At 40.5% G+C, this 16,271-nt stretch overlaps 1 protein-coding gene across 2 annotated transcripts in view; it reads left to right on the plus strand.

Moving 5' to 3' along the window:
- ACBD6 (acyl-CoA binding domain containing 6) overlaps positions 1 to 16,271 on the plus strand; it is a 199,204-nt gene that overhangs the window by 85,927 nt on the left and 97,006 nt on the right. The gene's annotated exons all lie outside the window — the stretch shown is intronic.

The following is a 16,271-nucleotide window of genomic DNA, read 5'->3' on the forward strand; positions in this document are numbered from 1 at the left end:
TGTGGCAGAAGCCAAACTGTGACAAAATAATGCCAGGTTTCTGATTCCAGTTAGAGTTCTATTTTTTTGCCTACTTTTATTTTATTTTTTTCAAAGAAAGGAAGCACAGTTACTTCCTTTGATTTTATTGTTTTTTTTTTTTTTGGCTTGTAAGCTCAAGTTTTTATAAAATTAAACATGGAAATAGTTTCATTTTTTACTTCAATCACATTTTATGCTAAATTATTCATAGAGTAAAAGTTTTTGTTTCTTTGCCTTCTCGTGGGATATCTCTTATCTTTGGTACCATCTTCTGTTCTGGTGTAACAGTGTGTTTCTTTTTTCAGTGAGGATCATCTCCATGTGGCAGGGGGAGCTCTGCCCTTGAGCTCTGTAGGCAGTGGTGCATCTTGGGTGCCTTGTTCACCTGGATGTGTTCAGTGACCAGTCTGCCTCCAAACCCTTAAGTTCAACCTTTCTCTGCATTTTTAAGCATGTGCAACAAAACTTAGGCACTCTTTCAGAGCCACTGACCTCCACTGTTTGGCCTGGGCTCACCTATCAACTCCGCTGTCGAACCTATAAGGTAGCACAGATCGCTTCTTTAATGTGACAGCTTTCAGATACTCGGTGGCTTTTCAGATATATGTACCCTGATGGCCTGGGCAGCTTCTCAGTTCTTAAAGGGAATATGAATATTTGAATGCTTTGATTTGCATGATTTCATGGGATTTTCTGGCTCAAGTGAGTAGTGAGCCATTTTCAAGGTCACCTAAGGCCATTTACAGGAAGAGAGGTGTTGGTTTTCAAAAAAAAAAAAAAAAAAGTCAAATAGTACTATTGGTCTAATAACAAAAAGAAGTGCTCCCTTGCCCTGTATCCTTCTCATGTTTGGTTCTAGCTCCCTTGAGGCTAACGTTTTCAATTCTTCTATTGTTTCTTTTGCAATTTACATATATAATTCTAAATAATACACTTTTATTTCTTGATTTTTCAACTTTGACATTATTGATTTCCTTCTATGTTGGATTAGGATTTAACTGTTTTATTTGGCTTCCTCTCTTTCTCTGACCCTCCTGTAGTTATATCACAGCTTTTAATTTCAGCTTTCTGATTGGATCCTTATTTAATCACTGTTAGTTTTGACTACATGAATATTTTTCAATATGAAGCTATGGACTGTACTGTGTGTATCAGTCAACTGTTGCTGCACTGACAAACAACTCCCAAATTTCAGTGACTTTCAATCACTTTCAGTGATTATTTATTGTTTATATCACTGTGTCATCTATAGGTTACAGTATCTCGTTTAAATATTCTAATATGCTCTTTCTTTATGCTATTTCATACTTTCTTTTTTTTAAATTTTTTTTTCTATTTATTTATTTGACAGGTAGAATTATAGAAAGAGAGAACAGTCTTTCTTCCGTTGGTTCACCTCCCAAATAGCCACCACGGCCAGCACTGCACCAATCCGAAGCCAGGAGCCAGGTGCTTCTTCCTGGTCTCCCATGCAGGTGCAGGGTCCAAACACTTGGGCCATCCTCCGCTGCCTTCCCTGGCCACAGCAGAGAGCTGGCCTGGAAGAGGGGCAACCGGGACTAGAACCCGGCGCCCATACTTTCTTACTTTATGCTATTTCAAAAGAGGTTGTGATCAGTTGAGGCTCTGCTGTATTCTGCTAGCCATGTTGTTGTTGCTGCTTCAGCTCATCTTAACTGCACATGTGTTCTTGTTATGAGATACAACCTCAATTAATAGACACTCAGTATCTAAAGCTAGACAGAGCCAGACTGCACAAGTACATTAAATGCTTTTGCTTGAATTTGCGAATGTCACATCTGCTCTTACTCCTTTGGTGAGAACAAGCCGTGAGGCGAAGGCCCATTCACTGTGGAGGAAAGTATGCCAGGCAAGCAAGGCAAAGATGGAAAGAGAACAAATAAGTATATAATTACGAAAAATACTGTCTATATCGTGTGTCACAATATTTTGTTTTTCTTATCATTAATAATTTCCTCTCTTTTGGTTTTTCATTTTCTTAGTCTTCTCTGTTCCAGTCATTCTTTGCTCAGCTTACCCACTAGAGTTGTAAAACTCTTCTCAGTGTAGTCAAACATGTGACGTGATGAGTCCCACATTTTCCTAGGAGGTGTCCCTTCTGGAAAAGTCTATCTTCAGCTCTAACCTGTTGCACAGATGTCATCCTGAGATTTCTCTTCAGCCCCACCCTGGAAATGAGCTTCCGCCCTCACCTAGCTACTGTCTTCTGACCGTGTCTTCACCTGTGAAGTCTACTGCTCTGTTATACACCCATGTTCCGATGTCCTATCTCCTCTAGTGACTTTCACTGTCATTGTTCACTTCCCAGTCTTGTGGAGCATTTCCTCTGTCAGCTCCTGCAGAAGGGGACTGCTTTGAGATCGTTGTTGAAATGTTTCTGTCAGAGTTCTTGGCACATACCACGTGCTCAGTATCTGGTGAGTGAATGAGTGAACACAATGTAGGGGAGAGCTCCGCTGTGTGCTCAGTGTCTGGTGAGTGAATGAGTGAACACAGTGTAGGGGAGAGCTCCGCTGTGTGCTCAGTAAGTATCTGGTGAGTGAATGAGTGAACACAGTGTAGGGGAGAGCTCCGCTGTGTGCTCAGTAAGTATCTGGTGAGTGAATGAGTGAACACAGTGTAGGGGAGAGCTCCGCTGTGTGCTCAGTGTCTGGTGAGTGAATGAGTGAACGCAGTGTGGGGGAGAGCTCCGCTGTGTGCTCAGTGTCTGGTGAGTGAATGAGTGAACGCAGTGTGGGGGAGAGCTCCGCTGTGTGCTCAGTGTCTGGTGAGTGAATGAGTGAACACAATGTAGGGGAGAGCTCCGCTGTGTGCTCAGTGTCTGGTGAGTGAATGAGTGAACACAGTGTAGGGGAGAGCTCCGCTGTGTGCTCAGTATCTGGTGAGTGAATGAGTGAACACAGTGTGGGGGAGAGCTCCGCTGTGTGCTCAGTAAGTATCTGGTGAGTGAATGAGTGAACGCAGTGTGGGGGAGAGCTCCGCTGTGTGCTCCGTAAGTATCTGGTGAGTGAATGAGTGAACACAGTGTAGGGGAGAGCTCCTCTGTGTGCTCAGTATCTGGTGAGTGAATGAGTGAACACAGTGTAGGGGAGAGCTCCGCTGTGTGCTCAGTGTCTGGTGAGTGAATGAGTGAACACAGTGTGGGGGAGAGCTCCGCTGTGTGCTCAGTAAGTATCTGGTGAGTGAATGAGTGAACACAGTGTAGGGGAGAGCTCCGCTGTGTGCTCAGTAAGTATCTGGTGAGTGAATGAGTGAACACAGTGTAGGGGAGAGCTCCTCTGTGTGCTCAGTGTCTGGTGAGTGAATGAGTGAACGCAGTGGGGGGGGAAGAGCTCCACTGTTGACTTCAGGCCTCAGTGCTGTTGCTTCCCAGCTGTGTGCCTCACTTTCCTCATGTGCAGTGTGGAGATGATGAGAATGCTTGCCTCAGGATAGTGTTTTCTTAAATAGTTATTTATTTATTTGAAAGAGTTACATAGAGGAGAAAAGGAGAGGCAGAGAGACTGGAAGAGAGAGGGAGAGAGATCTTCCATCCGCTGGTTCACTCCCCAATTGGCAGCAATGGCCGGAGCTACGCTGATCTGAAGCCAGGAGCCAGGAGCTTCTCCCAGGTCTCCCACGTGGGTGCAGGGGCCCAAGTCCTCTTCTGCTTTCTCAGGCCATGGCAGAGAGCTGGATCAGAAGTGGAGCAGCTGGGACTTGAATCAGCGCCCATATGGGATGCAGGCACTGCAGGCGGCAGCTTTACCCGCTATGCCACAGCTCCGGCCCTAAGGATAGGTTTGAGAATTGAATTACTATATATAAAACATAGCAGTAGTACCTGACAAAACACCTAGTAATCACTCAAGACATTTTGGCTACTTTGATTACTCTTTATGATATAAATGAAGAATGATAATCTAATGAAGAAGTGCAAGAATCAAAGCCGCTTGACTTTGCAAGGACACTTTATTTTCCCTGGCAAGTATCATGTTTGTGCAATGTGATCTCTTAATATTTCTACCTTTCAAATAACAAATGGTGTTTTATATAATGTGTGTAATAGTTTACAGTCTTTCAGCTTATTACCATATTATCTTTGCAGTAATTCTCTAAGGTAGATATTATCTTCATTCTACAGACAAGACACTAACGTTCAGAGATATTTACTGCTCACTTGCTCCGTGGAAATTTGGTCTGGCAAAGTATCATTCTCACTACTGGATATGAAAAGGATAAGCAGTTTTCAGTTGGCCTTGCTTGTGTTATGGTGTGATTTGCAACATTTTTTAATATAGTGCTAAAAGTCAGTTCCACATGTGACCTCAGTAAAGATCCTGAGATAACAGCTGTGATAGGGATGGAAGATGTGCCTAGAACACAAATAGCTTCCACTAAATAATACATTTTTGTATGGGAAAATTAAAGGAAGACCTGCAGAATGTGTTGCTGCTGCAATTTGGTTCCATTGATGCAGTCCTGCCTCCCAGCTCTTCAGTTTGTTACTCATGCAGCTACCTCTACCCCAGGCCTGCCAGAACATTGTGTCTCCTTGAACAGATGAAGTGCTTACACATTCATAGACTGAGACGCCAAGAATTCAGTTGGGTTCTCTCATTACTCCAAGCAGATTTCTGCCCTCTCAGCCATGACAACTCAGGCTGGGCTTTGAATACTGATGGCAAGCCCTTTTATTATTAATCAGGGAATTGTATGAATTAATTTCAGAACATAAGGGAAATGGAAGCTTAAAATCAGAATCAAATGTAACATCCTAAAATAAAATAAATGGTATGGCTTCATGACATTTAAAGCTCTAGCAAATAAAGTAATTTGATACAACTTGATGATGGACTAAAAGTGTATAGCCACAAAATTAAGTTTCTAGCTAAATACTTTTAACCCTTCATCAATAAAAAGACATTTCCTTTTTATAAATGGGGTAACAATTGTAGTTTTGAAAGGATATCCAGTTCTTTGTGTTTATCTGATTTTTGAGCTTGAGATATTCGCCTGCTGCTTGCCTGGGATTCTTTGGGATAGTATATTTTTATTTGGAATGTTTATAGCAGGTTCAACCCAATTTTACTTTTGCCTTTACATGACAAAAAATTACATATTTATTGTACTTAACATCTCTATAAACATAGAAGGGAATTTAACTGCAGTCATAAAATGATAAGCTACATTTGCATTCCCACACATTGAAATAAACATATAAATTATTAATGTGTTACAAATGTTTAACTTAGAAATTATTGCTGTTACCTGAAATGAGTATGTTTGGCTCTGACTCTAATGTATGAACAAATATATATGAAATACTTCCAAAATAAAATGTATTTATACTTAATAATGAAATTATTATGCATAAGAGTAATACCTCATGTATATCTTGAATTCATCTGAATTAAAGTACTAAGATTATTAAGCATATATTTCAACTTTCAGAGAATCATATGAGATTTTTTCTGATATAACAAAATTAGAACGTGTCTATATTTCACAAAATAAAAAGTTTTGAAGTTTTACTTAGTATTCTGAAGCTATCTATGTATCATATATTTCAGAGTCCACATTTATATAAATATGATGTTTACATGTACTGATTTGTTTAAATTACAACATTTATTATATATTCAATATTTTTTAAAATTTTTATTTATTTGAGGGATGGTGTACAGACAGTGAGAGGGAAAGACAGAGAGAAAGGTCTTCCATTTGCTGTTTCACTCCCCAAGTGGCTGCAACAGTTGGAGCTGAGCTGATCTGAAGGCAGGGACCAGGAGCTCCCTCCAGGTTTCTCACGCAGGTGCAGGGGCCCAAGCACTCGGGCCATCTTCCAGTGCTTTCCCAGGCCATAGCAGAGAGCTGGATCAGAAGAGACGCAGCCGGCTTCTTCCAGTCCAGCTCTCTGCTGTGGCCCGGGAGTGCAGTGGAGGATGGCCCAAGTCCATGCACCCACATGGGAGACCAGGAGAAGCACCTGGCTCCTGGCTTCGGATCAGCATGGTGCACCGGCCGCAGTGTGCCCGCCGTAGCGGCCATTGCGGGATGAACCAACGGAAAAGGAAGACCTTTCTCTCTGTCTCTCTCTCTCTCTCTCACTGTCCACGCTGCCTGTCAAAAAAAAAGAAGAAGAAGAAGAAGAAAAAAAGAGAGGAGCAGTCGGGACTCGAACTGGCACCCATATGGGATACCAGCACCATAAGTGGAGGATTAACCCACTGCGCCACAGCACTGGTGCCCTATATTTATTATATTTTTATTGTTTTATTTTTTTTAACTTTTATTTAGTAAATATAAATTTCCAGAGTACAGTTTATGGATTACAATGGCTTTTTCTCCCCCATAACTTCCCTCCTACCCGCAACCCTCCCATCTCCCGCTCTTCCGTTCCATTCACATCAAGGTTCATTTTCAATTATCTTTATATACAGAAGATCAACTTAGTATATATTAAGTAAAGATTTCATCAGTTTGCACCCACACAGAAACACAAAGTGAAAAATATTGTTTCAGTACTAGTTATAGCATTAATTCACATTGAACAACACATTAAGGACAGAAATCCTACATGAGGAATAAGTGCACAGTGACTCCTGTTGTTGACTTAACAAATTGACACTCTTGTTTATGGCATCAGTAATCTCCCTAGGCTCTAGTCATGAGTTGCCAAGGCTATGGAAGCCTTTTGAGTTCGCTGACTTCGATCTTATTTAGACAAGGTCATAGTCAAAGTGGAAGTTCTCTCCTCCCTTCAGAGAAAGGTACCTCCTTCTTTGATGGCCCCTTCTTTCTACTGGGATCTCCCTCACAGAGATCTTTCATTTAGGTTGGTTGGTTGGTTTTTGTTTTTTTTTGTTTGGTTGTTTGGTTTTTCCAGAGTGTCTTGGCTTTCCATGCCTAAAATACTCTCATGGACTCTTCAGCCAGATCCGAATGCCTTAAGGGCTGATTCTGAGGCCAGAGTGCTGTTTAGGACATCTGCCATTCTATGAGTCTGCTGTGTATCCCACTTCCCATGTTGGATCATTCTCTCCCTTTTTAATTCTATCAGTTAGTATTAGCAGACACTAGTCTTGTTTATGTGATCCCTTTGACTCTTAGACCTATCAGTATGATCAATTGTGAACTGAAATTGATCACTTGGTCTAGTGAGATGGCATTGGTACATTTTTATTTTTTTTAAAGATTTATTTTATTTATTTGAAAGACAGTTACAGAGAGAGGTAGAAACAGAGAGAGGGGTCTTCCATCCCGCTGGTTCACTCCCTAGGTGGCCACAACAGCCGGAGCTGCACTGAGCCGAAGCCAGGAGCCAGGAGCTTCCTCCGGGTCTCCCACACGGGTGCAAGGGCCCAAGGACTTGGGCCATCTTCCACTGCTATCCTAGGCCACAACAGAGAGCTGGATCTCTCTGTTGAGCAGCCAGGACTAGAACCGGCACCTATATGGAATGCCAGCACTTCAGGCCAGGGCTTTAACCCACTGTGCAACAACGCTGGCCTCTATTATATTTTTAACAATTTACAAAATGCTTGAAAATTCGGGTGCACAGAGGATATGAAAAGTGATGATCTTAAAGCCTACTTATTTTTTAAATGATTCAGCTTTTATCTTTGAGCCATATTAATACAGCTCTTCACATGTCAAATATTTGTAATTCTTCTAAGAAAATATCTTTTAAGAGTTTGAAAAGATATAAATAATTTGTAAAATAGTTAAGGTATGAGCAGAATATTTCTTATCAACTATCAGGCACAAATGATATCTGTGTAATTCTTGTCACACATATTTCTTAGATTAGTGCCATATATAGTCAGCACTAAATACATGCTTACAAGTGACATTTAAATAGTATTATAAATGTTTACAGTAATTTCCATTTGAGAACAGATGTAGTAATGTGTTATTTTAACAAAATAGATTTTGTTATTCTAATGCAGCTGTCAACAGTTCCTTTGAAAGCATTCATGTACAACTCAGTGGTTTCCCAAGATTTTTTTTTTTAAGATTTTTTTATTTAAAAAGTAGAGTTACAAAGAGGGGTGGGAGAGACAGAGAGAGGGTTGAGGAGCGGGCGTGAGAAAGATATCTTCTTATCCACTAGTTCACTCCCCAAATGGCTGCAACAGCTGAGGCTTGGCCAGGCCGAAGCCAGGAGCCAGAAGCTTCATCCAGGTCTCCTACATGGGTACAGGGGCCCAAGAACTTGCTGCTTTCCCAGGCACATCAGCAGGGAGCTGGTTCGGAAGTGGAAGAGCCAGGACTCTACCCAGCACCCATATGGGATGCCAGCACTACAGGCAGCAGGTTAACCCATTATGCCACAAACACCAGGCACACCTCCCCACCACCAACCCCTCCAGCAAGATTCTTAACCAATGTCCATCCCAAGTTCCTTTCCTTGGACTTCTTAGTTCTTTCATACCTATCCTTTTGAAGGTATCATTGTTGTCATCAGCCATTTTCTATGTCTGTTAATTCTTTGAAATACATTGAAGGTTCTCTTGACTCCTATTTCTTTTCCTTCTTGCTTTGTTTTAAATCTGTGGTTCATGCCAGAATACAATTTACATGCTTGTGGCTTGAAAAACTGCAGAAAACTGACAGTATTAAGCTAACAAAGAAGAAAAGATTTAGAGGCTGGGTCAGTATACCGAAACTAAATTTATGCTTTTATTCACGATTTGAGAAAGGAAGGAAGAGAAAATGTACCTCCCTAAGTAACTTTCTGTGTTGGAGTACAAGTGCTGTTTGGGTTACGTGGAGAAATTATTTGCAAAGGCAACACCCTTTGCAAATCAGGCCTCGGTCACACTTTACATCATAAACTCCTGTTTAGTACAAAATCAGAGGATAGTAAAAGTAGAATCATTTTTATATGTTTTAGAACTTATTTTTTTGAATTTTTATTGTGGTAAGGCATATGTAACATAAAATTTACCATCTGAAACATTTTTAAGTCTGTATTCGCATTCTATGCAGCCATCACCAGCATGCAGCTCCAGAACATTTTTGTCTTTCCTGAATGAAGCTGTACTCTTTAAATACAAGCTCTTTGTTCCACTTTCCCCTGGCAACTACCATTCTCCTTCCTATCTGTGAATTCAACTGCACTTACATGAATGGAGTCATAAAGTATTTGTGCCTTTTTGACTAGCTTATTTCCCTTAACATAGCATCTTCAAGGTTCGTTCACACTGTAGCATGTGTTAGAATTTTCTTCTTTGTTAAGGTTGAGTAATTTTCCATAGACTGTGTTTACTACATTTTTTTTTTTCATTTGACAGAGTTAGACAGTGAGAGAGAGAGACAGAGAGAAAGGTCTTCCTTCCGTTGGTTCACCCCCAAATGGCCGCAACAGCTGGAGCTGTGCCGATCCGAAGCCAGGAGCCAGATGCCTCCTCCTGGTCTCCCATACAGGTTCAGGGGCCCAAGCACTTGGGCCATCCTCCACTGCCTTCCCAGGCTACAGCAGAGAGCTGGACTGGAAGAGGAACAACCAGGACTAGAACCCAGCGCCCATATGGGATGCCGGTGCCGCAGGCGGAGGATTAACCAAGTGAGCCTTGGCGCCGGCCCCATTTACGACATTTTGTTATTCAATTCTCTGTTGATGGATATTTTGTTTGCTTTCACCTTTTGGCTATTGTGAATAATGATACTTTGAATGCAGTTATGCAAATTGTGTTTGAATTTTTCCAATAATTTATGTTAAGTATATAACATGTTTTTTGAAAGAGTTACAAAGAGGGATGGGAGAGAGATCTTTGATCCAGTGGTTCATTCCCTGGATGGCCTCGGTGGCCAGAGCTGGACCCAGCCAAAGCCAGGAGCTTCTGGGTCACCCACAGTGTGCAGGGGCCCAGGGACTGGGGCCGTCCTCCCCGGCCTTTCCAGGTTATTGTCAGGGAGCTGGACTGTAAGTGGAGCAACTGCACCCGTATGGGATGTTGGCGTGGCAGGCAGCAGTTCTACCTGGTGCACCACCAAGCCAGCTGCTTCCCTTACTTATTTTGGAAAATGTTGGACATACAGAAATTTGGAAGAATTTAACAATAGACATCTGTATTCTGATCACCTACTTAGTTATCCAACCATCAGACTTACTTTGTGATGCAAAATAAGGTCACAGACAGCAGTGCACATTTTTTAAAATGCTTTTGCAGGCATATAATTGTAACTAGAGTTCAATAGCAGTTTAGTTTTTCTTTTCAGGTAGCATGATGAAATGTACAAATCTTTACTTTTTTAAAACTTTTATTTAATAAATATAAATTTTGAAAGTACAGCTTTTGGATTATAGCAATTTTCCCCCCATAACCACCCTCCCACCCAAAAACCATCCCATCTCCTACTCCCTCTCCCATCCCATTCTTCATTAAGATTCTTTTTTAATTATATACAGAAGATCAACTTAGTATATACTAAGTAAAGATTTCAACAGTTTGCACCCACATAGACACACAAAGTATAAAGTACTGTTTGAAGACTAGTTTTACTGTTAATTCTCATAGTACAACACATTAAGGACAGAGATCCTACATGGGGAATAAGTGCACAGTGACTCCTGTTGTTGATTTAACAATTGACACTCTTATTTATGATGTCAGTGATCACCCGAGGCTCTTGTCATGAGCTGCCAAGGCTATGGAAGCCTCTTGAGTTCACAAACTCCGACTTTATTTAGACAAGGCTATAATCAAAGTGGAAGTTCTCTCCTCCCTTCAGAGAAAGGTACCTCCTTCTTTGATGGCCCATTCTTTCCGCTGGGATCTCACTCACAGAGATCTTTCATTCAGGTCATTTTTTTGCACAGTGTCTTGGCTTTCCATGCCTGCGAAACTCTCATGGGCTTTTTAGCCAGATCCGAATGCCTTAAGGACTGATCCTGAGGCCAGAGGAAATGCACAAATCACTTGATGAATTTTGACAAATGCATACAATGAATGTGAGTGAAGCTGCTGTCGACATACAGAACATGGGGTAGGCATTTGACCTCGCAGTTAAGATGGTGTCTGGGACGCCCACATCCTGTATCAGAGTGCCTGGGTTTGAGTCTTAGCTCCACTGTGCATTTCATTTCCTGCTAATTTGTGCCCTGGAAGGCAGCAAACGATGACTCAAGTAGTAGGGTCTCTGTCACACACGTGGGAGACCTAGATTGAGTTCCAGGCTTCCAGCTTTGGGCTGGCCCAACCCCGCCTGTTGTTAAGTATCTGGGGGAACACGTTCTCTGCTCTTACTTTCTCTATTTCAAATAAATAAAATGGGGGGGAACCCTAAAACATTGCTTTCACCTCAGAGCATTCTCTCCTCCCCTTCCCAGCCAACCCTTTGTCTTAATCCCAGAAAAGTAACTGCTGTTCTGATATTCTTCTGCCACGTGTTAGCTTTGCTTGTTGTTGAATGTTTTATAAATAGAATCACAGAAATGCACTCTTCTGTGTAAAGCCTCTGTCATTCAGCATAATGATTCTGAGACTCATCCATATTGTTGGAGATCAGTATTTCTTTCCTGTACATTGCTGAGTAATGCTCCATAATGTGAATATCCCTTGTCTAATGATGGATACCTGGGCTGTCTTCATGGCAACTTCCTGCCATTATTGGTGTGATTACCTATTTTATACAGGATAAGATAACGCTTGCCTTGTTTATTCATTCAGCCTTAGATCAGTAACACTGTGGCTTAGTAAATGGGAGTGAGGGGACTTTTTAAAGAAGGGTATTTATTAACCTTTCAACTACCTGACAGCTTAGCTACGTCATTTCTTCTTACCCTAGGTCTTAACAACTGGAAGAGATCAAGTAGTTGCTGATTTTAACTGATATTAAATTTGTATCACAGGGGCCGGCACCACGGCTCACTTGGTTAATCCTCTGCCTGCAGCGCCGGCATCCCATATGGGCACCAGGTTCTAGTCCCGGTTGCTCCTCTTCCAGTCCAGCTCTCTGCTGTGGCCTGGGAAGGCAGTGGAAGATGGCCCAAGTGCTTGGGCCCTGCACCCGCACGGGAGACCAGGAAGAAGCACCTGGCTCCTGGCTTCGGATCGGCGCAGCGCCGGCCGTGGTGGCCATTTGGAGGGTGAACCAACAGAAGGAAGACCTTTCTGTCTCTCTCACTCACTGTCTATAACTCTACCTGTCAAATAAATAAATTAAATGTGTATCACAGATACGTGTGTGTGTGTGTGTGTTTAATGCTGGTAAATAAGCCCACCAGGGTTCTGTGCTAGGACTACCTTGATATCTTGGACTGTCTCCCTGTATTACTCTTCTTTAAGTTTCTGAAACAATTGGCTTCACTATGGAGAGGGAGGTGGAAATAGAAATCCTTGTGTAGTTTCTGGTAGTTGCAGGTGGAGGAGTTCCCCCTGTGAGCAACTGATACTATCAGCAGTAGCAGCAAAGGGTGGAAGGAAGGGGCAGAACGGAGGAGACAGAGACGTTACAGGGTTGTGCTAGCTGAAGTCAATCTCTACCACAGTTGTAAGTTGAAATCCAGATTTTTGCAGAGAGAAATTCAGGTTGACCTGTTTGCAGTATTTCAATTGTTTAACATTGTTCTTTGACAAAGGCAAGTGGCAGCTCTTAGAAATTTAAATATACTAACTTTGACATCTTTTTATCTACTACATGTATTGCGTACAGATACTTTGTATCTGGTCTCAAAATACCATAAGAACACCAGGATTCATTTAATAATGGAATGTCTTCTCATTGAATTTTGTAATACCCAAGAGAAAAGTTTTTTTAAAAATAATTCTCCATGGTTTAAGGACAAATAATTAAATATATGAAAGAAGCATGTAAAATATTAAGACCCACTGTCAGTATTTTCTAGAAAGTATGAAAGTAATACCACTTAATAGGTTAGTTGCTACTCTGCACTTTGAAAGCACTTTAGAGTCATTAGTCTGTCTGAGGTAGGACAATGTGAGTACCCTTAGTTAATAGATGAGAACCCATTCCTCACCCTGTGTCCCCCACCCCCACACCCCTCTCCCATGTTTCACTGTACCTGAATTCAGAATTTATCTAAAGCTCTCCAAACAGTGTCTGTGGTCTTCTAGTAGCCTAACAAAGATTCCTTTTAATAATAACCTCACCCCACACCCCCTCCCCAGTCTCGTAAATACTTCTAGGATATTTTTCCAATGGAGTTATGTGAGTAAAAATATATTTAACTTAAAAATCTGTAAGAGATTATATCATTCATGGGAAAAGATAAAACAGTTATGTATACAAATAGGTAAAATATTTTCACATATGTGGATAAAGTCGTTAAGCAACTAAGTGTTAATGTGCATCTAATTCATGGTTTTCCTTCTGAGATAGAATTGACTATGTAAAATAATTTAATAATTGTATTCTATTAATACTTTGGTTAACACAGACACAAAAGAAACCACAGGTGTGGATTTCCTGATTTTGTCATTATTAGTTATGAGATCATCTCTGCAAAGTACTGGTTATGTTATTACTTGAATAATAATTTTAAGTGCGAACTTATTTTTAGGGATTTTATAACTTGAAGGAATAGAGTGTCACTTTCAAATACCTCACTGTGCTGGTCTTTGTTTTTTAAATATAGAGCATCTTGAAGGTAAAAATTTTAAAACCTGATTTGTTTTATCTGTATTTACAAGTATATTTAATCCTACTCTTGTCTTTGCACTTTTTAATACTATGGAAAATATTAATTATGTGGTGGTCTTAATGTAGATAGGTATCTTTAGCACTTTCATAGAAAGTCATTGTCAGAGAATTCATTCTAATTCAAGGTTAATTAGTGTACCATTAAAATAATGTGTTACAAAAATTAATTACATTGCAGGTCAAAAATCGTGTTAAACTGCGTAGTGTGAATGTCTGAGAGCACGTGATCCTTCTTAAAGATTACTGTACGGGTGCCCCCTTCTGGAAAATATGTCCATAGTGCAGCTCCCTACTGAGGTCCAGTCATAGGTGTCTCCCCTAAAGTAAATTCTTGGCACCACATATGGAAAATGTAAAATACAATTCCCATTAGCAGTAAAATGTGTTACTTGTCTACTTCTCATTGAAACAGCTGAGGATTTATATTTTGGCATTAGTTGATATAACTTTATTGGGTCAGACCTGAGGAGAAGTAAGGAAACTGGTTGAGAATTAAAAGTTATCTAGGGGCTGGCACAGTGGCATAGCAGGTTAAGCTGCCGCCTGCAGTGCCAGCATCCCATATGGGCGCCAGTTCAAGTCCCGGCTGCTCCATCTAGCTCTCTGCTATAGCTGGGAAAGCAGTAGAAGATAGCCCAAGTTCTTGGACCTCCGCACCACGTGAGAGACCCAGAAGAAGCTCCTGGCTTCAGATCGGCGCAGCTCAGGCCGTGTGGCCATCTAGGGAGTGAACCAGCAGATGGAAGACCTCTCTCTCTGCCTCTCCCCTCTCTGTATAACTCTGCCTTTCAAATAAATTAATGAACTAAAAAATTTATCTATATATCTTGTGGTAAAAAGTACTAGATACAAACTAATATAATTTATTATTTATTAGTTGATTCTAATAAGTACTCTATATATTACATATCATCTTAACTATATAATAATTACTAATAGTTACTTTAGTAGCCATAAATATAAGGTGAGAACTAAAAATGGGAGAGTCTTTGATATGTTATGATTCTTTTGATGTTAGTTATGAAACAGTTACATTGAGCTATGGAATATTTTAAATATTGGTCTTTGTTCAAAGAATCTCATTAATATGTCTGATCATTCAGATAGAAAATTTTTTAAAAAGTTAATGCCCTTAGAACAGCTCACTACACTAGAGCTACAGAAATTATAACGTAAAAAATGCTGCTCTAGTACTCAGCAGTACATTTTTTTTAAACTGGGCTTTTTGGCTTTTTTTAAGATTTATTTATTTATTTGAAAATCAACTTTACACAGAGAAAGAGAGACAGAAAGAGATGTTCTATCTGCTGGTTCACTCCAACACTCAGAGCTGAGCCAGGCCAAAGCCAGGAGCAAATCAAAACCACAATGAGGTTTCACCTCACCCCAGTTAGAATGGCCTCATACAGAAAACAATAAATGCTGGCAAGGAGGTGGGGGAAACCCTAATCCACTGTCAGTGAGAATGGAGACCAGTATAGCCACTGTGGAAGACACCTCAGAAATCTGAAATTAGATCTACCATGTGACTCAGCCGTCCCACCCCTGGGAGTTTACCCAAGGGGAATGAAATCAACATATGAAAGCGTTATCTGTATCCGCATGATTATTACAACTCAATTCACAATAGCTCAGATATGGAATCAACCCAGATTCCCACCAGCCAATGATGGATAAAGAAAATGTGGTATATATACATTATGGAATACTACTCAGCCATAAAGAAATGAAATCCTATCTCTCAACAAAATGTATGCAACTGGACACCATTATATTTAGTGAAAAAAAGCCATTCCCAAAAAGACAAATATCATGTTTTCCCTGGTGTGTGGTAACTAATAGACTACAAAATAAAAAATGGGATGTATATGAACAAAATTGGCATTTTGAGATTTGATGATTGTTTACAACTCTTGTCTCTACTGTTGAGGAGCAGTGGTTTCTTTTTCTTCTTACTATCTGTTGAATTCTTTACTTAGTGGAGGGCCAATCTTATAACTATAAAATAAGCTGAAAGTATATGATTGTAAAAATTAAAGAATAAGAAAGGAAGGCATAGGGAGAGTGGGTGCGTGTGTGGGAAGAGTGTAGGGTGGGAAGTACGCTGTGCTCCTAAATCTGTATATATGAAATTTATTCACCTTAAAAAAAAAAAAGAAAAAAAGAAATGAAAAACTCGTCCCCTAAAAAAATAACTATTAGTCTGTTAGACAAGGGTTAAAAGTAGTATTATTTAATAATTCATTTCCTAATAGTTAATTATCTACTCTGTTTTACAATAGGTTTTCACAGTTGACCGATGAGAGCACACTAATTGAGTCCACTTGTGTTTCTGAGATATTTTAGAATGCAAATCGGCAATATTAAGGAGAAATGCTTATTCCCAAACTGGTTAAGTATTCTTCCTTTTGGGGGCCAGCATCGTGGTGTAGCAGGTAAAACTGCTGCCTGGGGCTCTAGCATCCTATTTAGGCACCGATTCAAGCCCCAGCTGCTCCACTTTGGATCCAACTCCATGCTGATGGCCAAGGAAAAGATGTGGAAGATCTCCCATGTGTTTGGGCCCCTGCCGCCCATGT

Source organism: Lepus europaeus, chromosome 5 (assembly GCF_033115175.1).
Source record: "Lepus europaeus isolate LE1 chromosome 5, mLepTim1.pri, whole genome shotgun sequence".
In the NCBI taxonomy this organism is placed as follows: domain Eukaryota; kingdom Metazoa; phylum Chordata; class Mammalia; order Lagomorpha; family Leporidae; genus Lepus; species Lepus europaeus.